We start from the raw sequence: 14,974 nt of genomic DNA, 5'->3' as shown, positions 1-14,974 counted from the left end.
TCCTTAGAGACCCTGAGGAATTAAGCTCTAATGGTGGGATGACAGGTGGAGGGGTGGATATTTTAAATGAGCAAGCCACTCCCTCAGATCTTCTGCTGATATGGCTCCAGTTCTGCCAACTCAAGGGTGGGCCAGCCATGGTCACTAAAGAAAGAATATTTTCACGGAGCACTCACTTGCACGTCAATCTTAAATTACTAAGCAAACTTAAGCACAACTTTTCTGTTGAGCTTACCAGGAGAAAGCTGCTCTGATGGGGATGAGTATAGTTCCCACCCTGCCTGAGGAGGTAAGTGCCCCTCCCTCAGCACTCTGGGGAGATTGGAAAGAGGGGGCTTAACAACCTATTAGCCCAGGCCTTCCCTGACATTCCCCCAGCCAAACACTAATCTCCCAGCAGCTTGGGCCTGTGCTGGGCCAAAGATAGTTCACAATGGCCTGTTGCAGAGACAGAATGGCTACACCTGTTGGCTTCTTAAAGTAAGATCAAATGCCTTTTGGTGGAAGGTGTTGTGCCTTTTACCACAATGTTTCTCAACATTTCTCTTACCCGGCTCTGCTGTAGGGAAAATTGTGAAGTAGGTCATGGGTCTGGGAAATGACTTATGAGCTCATCTTCAGCTTCCCGGCAGGCAAGGAAACATTATCCTTATTTTAAAGAGGAGGATCTGAGGTCCAGAGAGATTAGCTGTTAAGCTTTCCCCTCCCTAGGCTGCCCCTTTGATAAACAATTATTGCCTACTAAATAAATGCTTGAGACTATATTAAGCAATGGGAGAGAGTAATCTAGCAGAGAAACAGACATGTCAATTCTTTTTTTTCTTCAGCTTTATTGAGATATAAATGACATATAATATTGTATGAATTTAAAGTGTACAGTGTGATGGTTTGATACACATGTATTGCTAAATGTTTACCACAATAAGGTTAGTTAATAAATTTTTCATCTCAACTAATTACCATTTTGTTGTAGTTGTTATGGTGAGACTAATATAACTCCATTCTAATAGCAACTTTCCAGTATACACTACAGTATTATTAACTATAGTTATGTAATGTTGTACATTAAATCCCTAGATTTCAGTTATTCATCTTATAATTGAAAGTTTGTACCCTTTGACTAACATCTCCCCAGGGTAAATTCTTTAAGTGTGTGGTAAAAGAGAATTATGCCAGAGGGGATGGGGCAGGAGCTAAGAACTCAGACAGGAGAAACTATGGAAGCAGGAAGTGAAAAGATGGCGATTTCTCTGGGTTAGGAAGGAGTAGGAGGGCATTCCTGGTAGAGACTCTAGCATGGGCAAAGGTGTAGACAGGACAATGCAGAACAAGTTCTGGGAAAGGTGAATGGCCTGGTGAGGCTGGCTATAGAGGTATAGAATAGAGTGATAGAATATCAGCTGGAAACATGCAGGGCCTAGGTAAAATTTAGAATTTTGTCTTGAACGCTGGAAGACATGGCAGACATTTAAGCAGAAATGTGTTTGTTTGTTTGCGTTATTGGGGAATAGTGTGCTTCTCCAGGACCCATCAACTCCAAGTTGTTGTCCTTCAGTCTAGTTGTGGAGGGCGCAGCTCACTGGCCCATGTGGGAATCGAACCGGCAATCCTGTTCAGAGCTGGCTCTCTAACCAACTGAGCCATATGGCTGCCCCAGAAATGTGTTTTAAAAAACAATAATTGTGTGGTCTTGTGGAGGATGACTGAAGTGATAATTATGGACATTCCCACTCCTCATACCCGATCTGGAGATTTCAGGCCTCCCTGACCAGTTTACCCCCTTTATCCAACCTGCTCCCAGATTTCTTTACACAAGGAATAAGAGCCTGCCAAAAGTTCAAATAGTGCCCACCCCTTACCCCCCCTACCCCATATAATTTAGCCAGGCTCTTTAGGTGGCAAGGAACTAAATCCATTAAAACTACCTTCATTTACTTATTCAAGAAGCATTTATTGAGCACATATTATGTGCCAGAAATTATTTTCATGGAGCTTACAGTCTAGTAAGGAAACCAGGGTGTGATGGAGTTGGATCTGGAGCTGGATCATGTAGGCTCATGAGAGCCAATGACTAATTTTCAGGAATTTTGCAAGTTGTCAAAAATTAAATTATATAAACTTAAAATTAAATAAGTTATGTTAAAAAGAGGTAATAAATACTCAAATTAATTGCCTTCTAATAATTTTACTATTATCTATGCTATTGTATCTGAATGGTGGGAAAACTATATATTGGTGTGCTAATGAGTATTTCTTCTTAACTTGTGTTCAGTGACATCATTTTGGTAGCTTGAAATAGGCTATGGTGGGAATATTTATGCCATAGAAATCAGCAAATGCCATAAATCAGGGCTTGTTTTGTTCATTGTCTGGATTTAAGAAAGTGATGGAGAAAATGTTAGTAATGCAAAGTATACTTAAAAGTGTGCCACGGCTGTAGCTGTTACATTGTGAATACCACAAAAACCTAGTATTTTTCTAGCATTGAAAAGCTGTTATTCAATTCAGCAAGGAAGTTGCTCACTTCATTGATGAATGAGTAAAGTTTCTACACTTCTGCCTTACACTATTGTGTAATAAATGTATATATTTGGTCCCTGCTTCCTGGCACCGAGCTCCTAAAACCTTTGTTGGAGGCGGAGGAAAAAAAATAAAATCTTCGTAATTTCTTAAGTGATAGGAGTGCCTTTGTTATTTATAACAAGCCTTTCCTCTCCCACCTGAGTGTATACTAATGAGATGACAAAGGGTGGGGTCCCTACATAGCTCAGGTTAGGGCTGGTCACCCAAAAGACCCAATGATTAGAGGGTTGGAACTCTCAGCCCCACCCACAAGCTTCAGGGAAGAGTCTAAGAGCTTCTGCGTTGCTGAAGGCACCCGTCTGTCAGGAAGGTGGTGAACCCCAGTTCCACTCCTACACTCAGGATCCTTCCGGGCCTCGTCCTGTGTACCTCTTCATCTTGATGTTCATCTGTATCCTTTACAAAATCCTTATAATAAACTAATCAATGTAAGTAAATGTTGGCTGAGCTGTTCTAACAAATGATCAAACCTGAGGAGGGTGTCATGGGAACCTCTAATTTACAGCTAGTCAGTCAGAAGCACAGGTGACAAGCTGGACTTGCAATTGGCATCTGAAGTGGAAGTAGTCTTTCCGGACTGAGCCCTTAAACTGTGGGATATGACACTATCTCCAGGTGGATAGTGTCAGAATTGAGTTAAATTGTAGGACACCCAGTCTGCGTCCACCTGAGAATTTGAGAATTGCTTGGTGGTGTTGGAAAACATACCACCTATAAATGAAAATATCATACTTTTCAGAGAGTTAGTATTTAAACATTTTACCAGCATGCCCACTGGGACAAACAGACAATAAACAAACAGACATACTATAACATGATGTCTTAAGGACTAGGAAGCAATAATAAAGCAGAGTCTGGGGTCAGAGTGTCAAGAGAATGTGCTATTTTGGATGGGCAGTCAGGGAAGGTCTCTATAAGATAACAGCTGAGCAGAGACCTGAATGAACTGAGGTGGTGAGCCGTATGAAGAGTGTCTCAACTAGGAGAACCAGAAAGAACAAAGGCTGTGAGGTGGGAATAGGCTTGTGTGTTCAGCGAACAGCAAAGAGGCTGGTTTGGCCGGACCCTGGTAAGCCAGTGGGGAGCAGTAGATAGATCCAAAAGGTGATGGGCCCTTGTAGGCCAATGGTAGAGACTTTGAGGTCTATTCTACACTGAGAGGCAGTAAGCATTGGAGAGTTTCACAACAGAGTTGTGTCACGATCTAAATTTACATTTTTTAAAAAGATCACTCAGGGTGGCCAGATGGCTCAGTTGGTTAGAGCGTGAGCTCTCAACAACAAGGTTGCTGGTTCAATTCCCACATGGGATGGTGGGCTGTGCCCCCTGCAACTAAAGATTGAAAACGGCTACTGGACTTGGAGCTCAGCTGCGCCCTCCACAACTAGATTGAAGGACAATGACTTGGAGCTGATGGGCCCCGGAGAAATACACTGTTCTCCAATATTCCCCAATAAAATTTATGTTTAAAAAAAAAAATCACTCAGATTTCTGTGTGAACAGACTGTAGAGGAGTGAGCATGTGATTGTGAGGAAGTTGGAGACCAGTCAGGAGCTGAGAGAGGATGTGGCTTGGATCAAAAAGGCAGCAGTGGAATTGATGAGAAGGAGATAGATTGTAGATATATTTTGAAATCTACCTGACTGGAAATGCTGATTGATTGGATGTGCAGTTTGAGAGAAAGAGATGAGTCAAGGATGACGCCAAGGTTTGGGGCCTGAACAATCAGCAGATTAAAATACCTTGTACTTGAAAGAAATTAGAAAGTGGTTGTGGGAGGACAGATTGAAAGCCATGGTGGGAATGTATTGGTTAGAGGCTTGAATGAACTTTCTGGGGTGATGGAAATGTTCTATATCTTATTGTGAGAGATGGTTGCCTGTCAAAACTCAATGAACTGAATCTTATTTTATATAAAGTATACCTAAAAACACACACCACCACCACCACCACCACCACCACCAGAAATGACCATTTATTGAGATGGAGAAGACAACAAAAAAAGAGGTTTACTTTTTTGGTTACACATGAGTGTGAATGGGATCCATCTGAAAGCTGTTGAGATCCAAGGCTGTTTTGAGGGTGATCCGCCCATCTCTCTTATGGGGTCATTGCATTTCCCTATGCCTCTGCTTCTCTATCACTTTCTTAAGCCTTGACAATCAATAAAACAAGCCCTGGTTTGTAGCACTTGCTGATTTCTGTTATATAAATACTCCCACCACATAGCTTATTTCAATCTACAGGATTTATCAGGCTATATCAAGCTACAATATAATACTGGAGGTGGTGGAGTGAAATAGTTGAGAACACAGACTCCAGTGCAGGCAAGTTTCTTTACCTCTCTGGGCCTCAGTTTCCTCATCTGTAAAATGAGATGATAATAACTAATGCTTCCTCCATAGGGTTGTTATGAGAATTAAATGAGTTAATATGTGGAAAGCACTTAGAGCAGAGCCCAGCATTATGTACCTTTTAACAGTTATTAGCTCTGCTATTAATTTACTGTGTGATCTTCAGTAAGACCTTTCCCCCCTTTAGATATTAGTTCCTTTATTTGTAAAACAAAGATGTTTTACTATAAATAATCTTCAGAGTTCTTCCAGCTCTAGAAATCTGAGGGCCATCTTTGATTTCAGTTAAAGAGAAATCTCAGCCTCCCTCTCTGGTGTTTAAGCACTTTCCCTGAAAACAGGTACAAGCCACCTGAGTGGTGCAAGGGACAGGCAGGCAGATTCTGTCCAAAGTGGATTCAGTCCAAAGTATAAAGTTAAAAGTAATTGTCAACCTTGGTCTCAACGTGGGAAAACTTCTCCAGGGCCAAAAGTTTCCAGCACTTGGGACTCTTTCCCTCTAACTGGCAGCTCCAGGTGCTGGTCAGTTCTGGCTGTCTCATTTGTATGCCTGCTAGGCACCATTGTTCAGGAACTTTCTGATTCTCTCCTGCTCCATAGGTCCTGAGAAAAATGCCCTTTCCTTTCCTTTCCCTTTCCCTTTCCCTTTCCCTTTTCCTTTTCCTTTTCCTTTCTCTTTTCTTTTCTTTGTTTCAATGAAGAGAAACAGAGAAATAAAAAGAAGGAAACAAATACAGACAGACTGGATTAATAGAAATAGAGAGATTGAAAAAAATAACCAGGAGGGCCGGCCCGGTGGCTCAGGCGGTTAGAGCTCCATGCTCCTAACTCCGAAGGCTGCCGGTTCAATTCCCACATGGGCCGGTGGGCTCTCAACCACAAGGTTGCCAGTTCAATTCCTCAACTCCCGCAAGGGATGGTGGGCAGTGCCCCCTGCAACCAACATTGAACATGGGACCTTGAGCTGAGCTGCCGCTGAGCTCCCAAATGGCTCAGGTGGTTGGAATACATCCTCTCAACCACAGGGTTGCCAGTTCGACTCCCGCAAAGGATGGTGGGCTGTGCCCCCTGGAACTAGAAAACGGCAACTGGACCTGGAGCTGAGCTGCATCCTCCACAACTAAGACTGAAAGGACAACAACTTGACTTGGAAAAAAGGCCTGGAAGTATACACTGTTCCCCAATAAAGTCCTGTTCCCCTTCCCCAATAAAATCTAAAAAATAAAATAAAATAAAATAACCAGGAGAAAGGGATTTTTTTCCTTCATTTTCTAACGAGAGAAGACAAATACAAACAGAATGGGAGGTAAAATAGAAACTGATCCCCACCACATCTCTGGAGAATTTCTTGGAAAGGACTTTGTTTAAAGTAAATACACATGGAGCACAGATGGAGGTATTTCGTGCCTTTTCCCCTACTAATTCTTAACTCTGGGGTAACCCCCCTAATCCCTGCCCCCAAACACCCAATGGAATAATTCTACACATTTTTCCATTTAGGCCCATATTCTTCTGGTTGAATTCTGTAGGAGCTACACTTATTACCTGAGAAACAGAGATTCTAAGCCCTGAAAGTGACCTCAGAGCACCCCTCCTCTCCCTACAGTATTTGACATATGAGGAAACTGAGACTCAGAGAGGCTAGGTAACTTGTCAAAGTCGCACCGACAAGTGACAGAGCTAAGTTAGGTGGTGATTTACTTATCTCAGTGGTACCTGTGTTATCTTTCAGGGTCCCAGCAAGAAACAGATGGATAATTGAGGAGAGTTTAATAAAGGAAAGTCAACAAGCGATGGTACAAAACCCCCGGGCCAATGAGAGAGGGAAAACTTGATCACTACTGGACTTGAAGGAACAACAGGGAGGGAGCAGAGAGTATATGGAAAGGGCCACTTGATGGGTCTGCAGAGACCCTGCTTTTAGGAAGGTGCGGTGTGTGATGGGCAATAAACAATCTCTCATCCCTCTCCTCTCTCCTAGTCTCCATTGGCTGAACTTAAGCCAGAGGACAAGAAAACATGTTGATAAGAGATGAAACAGAGGCACTGAGCAGGGAGGAAAGCAGACCTGGGGGCATACAAGGAAACTACCTATCATCATTTTATTTACTGAAATTTCAAACACTGCTGTTTATGCCCCATAACTTGGCTTTTAAGTGTGCAACACAGTGAGCTGCCAGGAACATAAGATGTAACATGTGTCAAGAAAGCTGCAAGTTAGGGCACTAAGCTATCTATCATCTACTGCCACTTCATCCAAGGCAGAAGACTGGATGGATGAGTGGATGGAAGTTTCCAGGGGCTGCTCTATTCCTCAGCCTGACACTGACTCCACACATATATGGTGGAGATTTGAACAACACCTCAGGCCCTGCCATCAAGGAATCTGAGTCTAGTCTCCAAAGGGGGAGGCCTGACCCCCCTGACTTCCTGAAATGGTAGTCGGCAGGGAAGACTTCTCCCATCAAAAGTGATAATAATCTTAGGAGAGGCAGAGAGGGGCTGGGGTCTCTATCCTGGAATTTGTGAGGAGATAGTTTGGTGGAAGCTCAGGGAAGTGGGGACGCTCTCTTCCCTCACAATAAAGTTACCTCTTCAGGAATCTCCTGACTTCACAGTTCCTTTAGGCCTGATCCTGTCTCCTCCTCCCCCATCTTTCCACCTCCCTTCCCTGAAGCCAAAGGAGTCTGGGGTGGAGTCAAGACTCTTAGAAGCAAGTTAAACCAGTTCCTGGACTTGCCCTGTTGAAGAATAGCCCCAACAGAAAACTACTGTCCCCACAGCTAGCTACAGATGGTGCAGTTAGAGACCTGGGGGAAGGGAAAGATCTCAGGGAAAACACAAGTCAGCACCTGACTCCAAATACAGTTGGACACAAACTGTACATGTGGGTTCTGGGGTCTTGCCTGCAGGGCAAAGCTAATGCTTGTCATCCCCTAAACTTGGTCACCAGTGCCCGCTTCTACCTGAGAGGGTGTCTCCTATAAATACCACCGCCTCTTTCCTTGAGGCCTTGTTCCAATTTTACCAGCTCAGCTCCTAGTAGAGTTCTTAGTGTTCTCTGAGAAACTGCCTCCCAACAACGTCTCAGGGAGCCCAGCTTTCAGCTTTTTTCCAGGGTTGCTCAGGTCCCCTGCGTCCAGGGAAAGGCCACGCATGGCTTCTTCCTCCAGTGTGGGCAGCCCGGCTAAGCTTTTCACCTCTCTGTGGTTAAAAGAGGAGGCTGCAATCAGAGGCACAAAGAGGATCCTGGTTCCTGCTTGGGTAAAGGCTTGGCTGGATCCTCGAGGGCTTGGAGCTTTTTGTCAAAGTTAACTCCATCTAGTCCCATGCTCCGGGCTGCCCCATAGTCACAATTATTTGAACTAAGTTTAAGTGAGGGACATCTGCTATCTCCCTGGGACTGTGAAATCTCAACAGATGGCTCGGCCTGTTGGGCCCTAAGAATGCTTTACAGTTGTGCTCTATTTCAAAGCACCTTTACATCCCTTATCGCAGAAGTTCACAATCAGCCTGAGGGATTCAAACAGCCTACGGTCAAACAGCTGGTTAATGATTAGAGAGGATTTAACTAGGATCATCAACCTCAAATCCAATGCTGTTTCTCCAAGCTGCCTCCTACCTAACTCTTCCCACCAAGGCTCAGTTTATTGAATTTGGAGATTCAAAGGCAACATCCTGTTCATTCCTTGCACAGAAGGGGGGAGAAGAGGGGAACAGGGGGGAAGTTTACCTAGCTTTAAATAACACACAGGCACACACACTTTTGAGAAGTTGTGTGCACACATTTTTGTACATCAGATATGCACATAAATGTACAGGCCAGCGTGGTTCAAGGATCACTACTTTGAAAAGTTTATTATAGCAAAGAAAAACAAAAAACAAAACACCTCCTTCAAAACTAACGTTATAGCTCTGCCTGCCCCTTTCCCCTTCTCCCTTAAAAAACATCTTTTTAGCATATTTTTTATCACACCGTTTATGGAGTTTCTTTATGAAGGGGTGGTACCTCCAGAGGTTGGGAACTAAGTTCTGGCTCCCCCTACTGGATGTAGGAAGGATTCATTGGCCCAAAGGAATTTACTCAGCTTTCCCAGAAGACACCGGGGCTCTGAGGACAATCCTGTACCTGTTAGTTTTTGGAAAGACCAGGGAAAGTGGGGCTCCCTGAGGAGGGGTGTGATCATGGAAGACTTTCTAGGAGAGTTAAGACCTGAGCTGCGCCTTGAAAGATTTCGACAGGAGCTGGTTATGTATGAGCAATTTCTTTTTTGGTTGAGAGCAATTTTGACAAGAGTGCTGTGTGCATCCAAGTTAAGAAAATTGGATGAGCTGGCTGGCCTAAGCAGAGCGTTTATGCTAAAGGAAAGGGAAGTGAGGAACTTTTGTTGTAGGCTTTTTGAGCAAAGCAGCAATCAAGATTCTCTGTCCACTCTCCTCCTTTATTATTAATTTCTTATTTGCACATGTTGAACAATTGGGAGGGGAGCATTTTGAGTAACACTACTAGAAAATACAGATAAGCAAAAGAATAAAAAAGTACCATCAAAACTCTGTCAAGAGACCCATATTGACATTCTAGCGATAACATTTTAGATTTTTCCTATACCTAAATATGGATATGTCTGAATTTTATAAGAGATCCTGCTTTACAAGCTGGCTTGTAAACATTTTGTTATTTAATAATATATCTTAGCAATCATTCTATGTTAGTACATATAGATTTACCTGTATGTACCATTTTTAAAAGTTTTTATCATGGGAAATTTCTAACATTACAAAATTAGACTAGGATAATCAGCCCCCATATACCCACCTACCAGCTTCAACAATTATCAACATATTGCTTTAAAGTCATCTAATTCTCTAAAACAAATCTTTGATATCATATTACTTCATCTGTAAATAAAATCTCTAAAGAGCTAAGGATTTTTAAAAAACTAACCACAATATCATTATTATACCTAGAAAAAGAAATGATTCTTTACCATTATCTATCTAATATCCAATCAGTGTTACATTTCCCCTGATTATCTTTTTACAGTTGCATTGTTTTGAATCAGGATGTAAACACCATTGATGCATTACATTTGCTTGATGTGCCTGTCTCAAATCTCCCTTAAGCTACAACAGTGGTCTTTTGTCTTACTATATATTTGTTGGAAAAAACATGTCATTTCCCCTACATTCTGGATTTGGTTGTTTGCTTTTCTGCTATACTATTCATATGTTCCTCTATTCACTATTTTCTGAGAACTGATAGTTCTAAAAGCTCATTCAGATCAAGTTTGATTTTTCTGGCAAGACTATTTCTTAGGTAATGCTGTTAGCTTCCTATTGTAGTACAAGAGGCACAAAATATTTTGTGGTCTCTCTTTTTGTGATGACTAATCTGTGAATATTTCAGATTTTCATTTAACTACCATGTTTCCCTAAAAAGAAGACCTAACCGGAAAATAAGCCCTAGCATGATTTTTCAGGATGACATCCCCTGAACATAAGCTCTAATGTGTCTTTTGGAGCAAAAATTAATATAATTATTTTCGGGGAAACATGGCATTTCCTTATTAATAGACTTAGGATACTTCCAGGTTTTTTGTTTGTTTATTTGTTTGTTTGTTTTTTTGCTAACGCTACAACCACCATCCTTATACACCTATCTTTGCATACGTGCCTAGAATATTTCCTAAAATTCCCAGAAGTGAAACTGCTGGGTTAATGGATATAATCAATAATTTTTCAACACAATAAGTACCATTTTGATAGGCTAAGGGTTTTTAACACAGACTACAGCCACCAGTCAATCAGTAGCCTAGGAAAAATAAAGTCACCGCTGACTTTATCTGATGACTCATGTATCCTTTATCCTTGACTCAGGCCTCCTCCATCTTTGGGGATCCTTCTCACATGCTGTCTAGCAACTCCAGATCTGCACAAGTGGGCACAAGACAGATTCTATAGTAAAGCCAGTTCAGGTATCTCAGGCCTTCGCTAGATCTATCATCTCCTGCTATCAAGGGGGACTGCAGACAGCTGTACATGTTATTGGCTAATAAATTCAGGCTGGGAAAGCATCCTAAGACTCTACAGCCTGCACTATATATAAAAAAAATTACCTATAGTAAAACTGTAAAATGTTTTGTTTTTTTTTATTTATTTTTTTATTTTATTAAGTTTATTGGGGTGACAATTGTTAGTAAAATTACATAGATTTCAGGTGTACAATTCTGTATTACATCATCTATAAATCCCATTGTGTGTTCATCACCCAGAGTCAGTTCTCCTTCCATCACCATATATTCGATCTCCCTTACCCTCATCTCCCACCCCCCACCCCCCAAACTGTAAAATGTTGAGATAATTTGAGATAGGTAGGATAAGACAGCCAGAGGTGGGCAGTTTGAGGGATTACTGCCTACGTCCTGGAAGGGACAGAAGGTTTTCTCAGGGAGAATCAATTTAAGTGTAGTTCTGAGCTTTAATTGTTGCTTTTAAATCTTAGCACTCCTACATGAGTACAGGTCCTCTTTGTATTATCATGAAAGAAAAAAATTTTCTTAAATCTCAATTGTGATGTTATAAAAATTGGTGTCTGAAAATTTGTCAGAATACTCCTGCATTAGTTTGCTAGGGCTGCCAAAACAAATTACCACAAACTTGGTTTTAAAACAATAGAAATTCATTATATCACAGTTTTGGAGGCCAGAAGTCCAAAATCAAGCTGTCTGCAGGGCTATGATACTTCCCAAGTTTCTAAGGGAGGATCTTTCCTTGCCTCTTCTACCTTCTGGTGGCTGGTGGCATCCCTTGGCTTACAGATGTGTCTCCCACCTCTGTGTCTATCTTCACATCATCTTGTGTATCCTTCCTTGTATGTCCTTTCCTGTCTCATAAGGACACTTTCCTTGGGGCCCACCCTAACCCAGTATGAACTCATCTCAATCCTTACCTTAATTACATCTGCAAAGACCCTATTTCCAAATAAGATCACTTTCTGAGGTTCTGGGTGGACATGAACTTCTGGAGGACATTATTCAACCCACTACAATTCCCAATGTTTTATTGGAAGCCATTAGGAAAATTTAACAAACTCTGCTATAATATTTACCTGCTTGGAGGACAAATTGCTTGAGGACAGTGATGATTTCTTATTCTTCTTAGACTTCCCTGTCCCAGTGTACTGTGGGTGTTAAGGATCCAGGAAGTCATCCAAAATCTAATCTGAACTCCTCTCCTCACTGTAGAAGATGAAAAACATGATGTCTACAGAGGATGAAAGACTTGTCCCTAGTCATATGGCTACAAGCAGCAGTGGTAGAACCAGAACTGAACCCATATTCTCCCCTTTAATTCATACTTACCCTGAATGGTTGGCACTGGGGGTGGGGTGTATCCACTTTCAGGGAATAGCATCTTTAATCAGGTAATATAACATCCCCATTCCCCGAAAAGAGAGAAAAAGATCTAATAGTGGAAACTTAAGCATGTTGGTTGGGACAATAATTTTTTTTTTTAAAGACTTTATCGGGAAGGGGAACAGGACTTTATTGGGGAACAGTGTGTATACTTCAGGACTTTTTTCCAAGTCAAGTTGTTGTCCTTTCAGTCTTAGTTGTGGAGGGTGCAGCTCAGCTCCAGGTCCAGTTGCCATTGCTCGTTGCAGGTGGCGCAGCCCACCATCCCTTGCAGGAGTCGAACCAGCAACCTTGTGGTTGAGAGCCCACTGGCCCATGTGGGAATCGAACCGGCAGCCTTCGGAGTTAGGAGCACCGGAGCTTCAACCACCTGAGCCACCAGGGACGGCCCAATAATTTTGTTTTTAGCAGAAGGGCCCGCCGGGGCAGAAGATGAGGGATGTTTCCCAGGGCCCAAACTGCCACACCTCAGGTGATGATACCCAGAACAGTGTTTTCTGCAATCGGCAAATGGCCTTGACCGGGCCGGCCTGGAAGTTTATTTTTTTGAAGACAGGAATTGATCATTTGTTTTCATCCAGTCCATAGATAGCACTAAGGATGTTAATTATAGCTCTGAATACTGCTTAACGAGAAATGTAGTAAACATGTGACTCTGAGCTCAGTAAATGAGTATTATCCTTTAAAAATTCTGACTTCAGAGCCGGTCCAGTGGCTCAGGCGGTTGGAGCTCCGTGCTCCTAACTCCGAAGGCTGCCGGTTCAATTCCCACATGGGCCAGTGGGCTCTCAACCACAAGGTTGCTGGTTCGACTCCTACATGGGATGGTGGGCTGTGACCCCTGCAACTAACAACGGCAACTGGACCTGGAGCTGAGCTGCACCAGGAAAAAGTACTGGAAGTACACACTGTTCCCCAATAAAATCCTGTTCCCCTTCCCCAATAAAATCTTAAAAAAAAAAAATTTGGACTTCAGCAATTATACACTAATCAAGAGGAATGCTCAGATGTGAGGCTCAGCCAGGGGGAATTTGAGAGGACATCTTGGAGCGCTGAATCGTAAGAGCTTACAACCCCATCTTGAGTTCAATTCACACCTCTCTCTAGTGGTAGTGTAGAAACAAATTTCTCACATTTGTTTCTCTGGATTATTCCTTGGAGGTGCTGACATGAGGGCAGAAGAACCAAGCTAAGAAATCTGAACTTTCTTTTGTCTTCACAGTAGTTCACAATTAGAAGCCCATGTTTCTACCCTGTCAAAGCTTCCAGCCATCTCAACACAAAAGCATGAAATAAGTTGTGGCTAAGCACAAGTAACATTGAGTGATCCTTTCTCTCTCCCTCCTTCCCCCCACCCCATTTTGTTCTTTCTGATATCAGCCAAATGAGAAACAACAACACTTGGTTCCTAGGCTCTTAACAACATTAACCCCCAAAGCTAAGCCAAGGGTCTTGACCCCCTGACTTGCTATTTCTGAGTACCTGCTCTAAGAAGTGTCTGGGTGGCAGCTGGATCATTGAGGCCTGGCCTGGGAGCCTTCAGCTCTATTAGGAACATTGTGGGCCAGATCAATACTAATCAACTGGCAGGGACAGGAAAGCTGGAGCATAAATGAGGTGCCAAAACCTCTGCAAAAAGACCCAAAAGATGACAGGAGCCAGTTGACCATTTGGAATAAGGCATGTGGCCTGAGGGAGAACAAGGAAGTCCTTTCATGGCCTGGGGATAGGGACCCCAGAAAGTCCACAAAGTCCTTCTGTGATACACTTTGCTGGAAAGCCTGGCTGGAAAATGGGAGCAGGACCAAGATTCCATGGAGGCCAGAGGCCCAGGCCAGGCCCCCCCCAACTCCACATCCCGTCACCTTTTCTGAGCATGTTCCACGAACAAGTCTCATAGTAACCAAAAACCTGAGGTTGTGAAGTCAAGAAGCACGCCTTTGTTTTAATCTGTACTTCTCCAAAATAATTTGACTATGGGACATTTTGCAAATACCAATTATTGTTCCATGGATTAGGGATTCTAAAAACCTCACTTTGGGAGAGGCTAATTCCAGTCCTTTCCTGTCCTCTTCTCCTCTAGGAAGCCCTCTTAGTTGCTTCAACTCGTTCACCTCCCCTTCCTGTTTTGTAACCTTTAATCATATAGGTAGGTGCCTATGTGAGTCATGTTTGGAATCAGTCTCTTAAAGGCAGAGCAAAGGGCAGCTGTATCCAGCGTGTCTTGGAAAGAACAAGTGCCATAAAAGAGAAATAGGTACTGCCTTGCCTGGCTCTGTGGCCCAGCTCTGACGGGTCTTCCAAAGGTGGCTGTGAGGAGGGTGGTGATTTAGCAGTCTGCCGTCTCTCAGCTACAGCCTGACACAGGCTCTGGGAAGAGTATCACTCAGAACGGTCACTGTGTCGTCCTCTTACAAAGGGCATCTAGGATCTATGGTTCCAACCTCAAAAAAAAAGATATCCTGTTCCCAGAGCACGCTGCGCAGCCACTTTCAGTTCTCAGGGCACCCTCTCCTGAAGCAAACGGGGCCTATCACCAACCCTGGTTTATGTAAGAGAAGCTGGTCAGCTGGCTCAACTCCAGTCATTTGGAGTAAGGACTAGCAACCTCCCTCCCCATC

Source organism: Rhinolophus sinicus, chromosome 16, assembly GCF_057876585.1.
Source record: "Rhinolophus sinicus isolate RSI-liver-muscle chromosome 16, RSI-T2T, whole genome shotgun sequence".
Lineage (NCBI taxonomy): Eukaryota > Metazoa > Chordata > Mammalia > Chiroptera > Rhinolophidae > Rhinolophus > Rhinolophus sinicus.
This window is presented reverse-complemented; position numbering follows the sequence as displayed.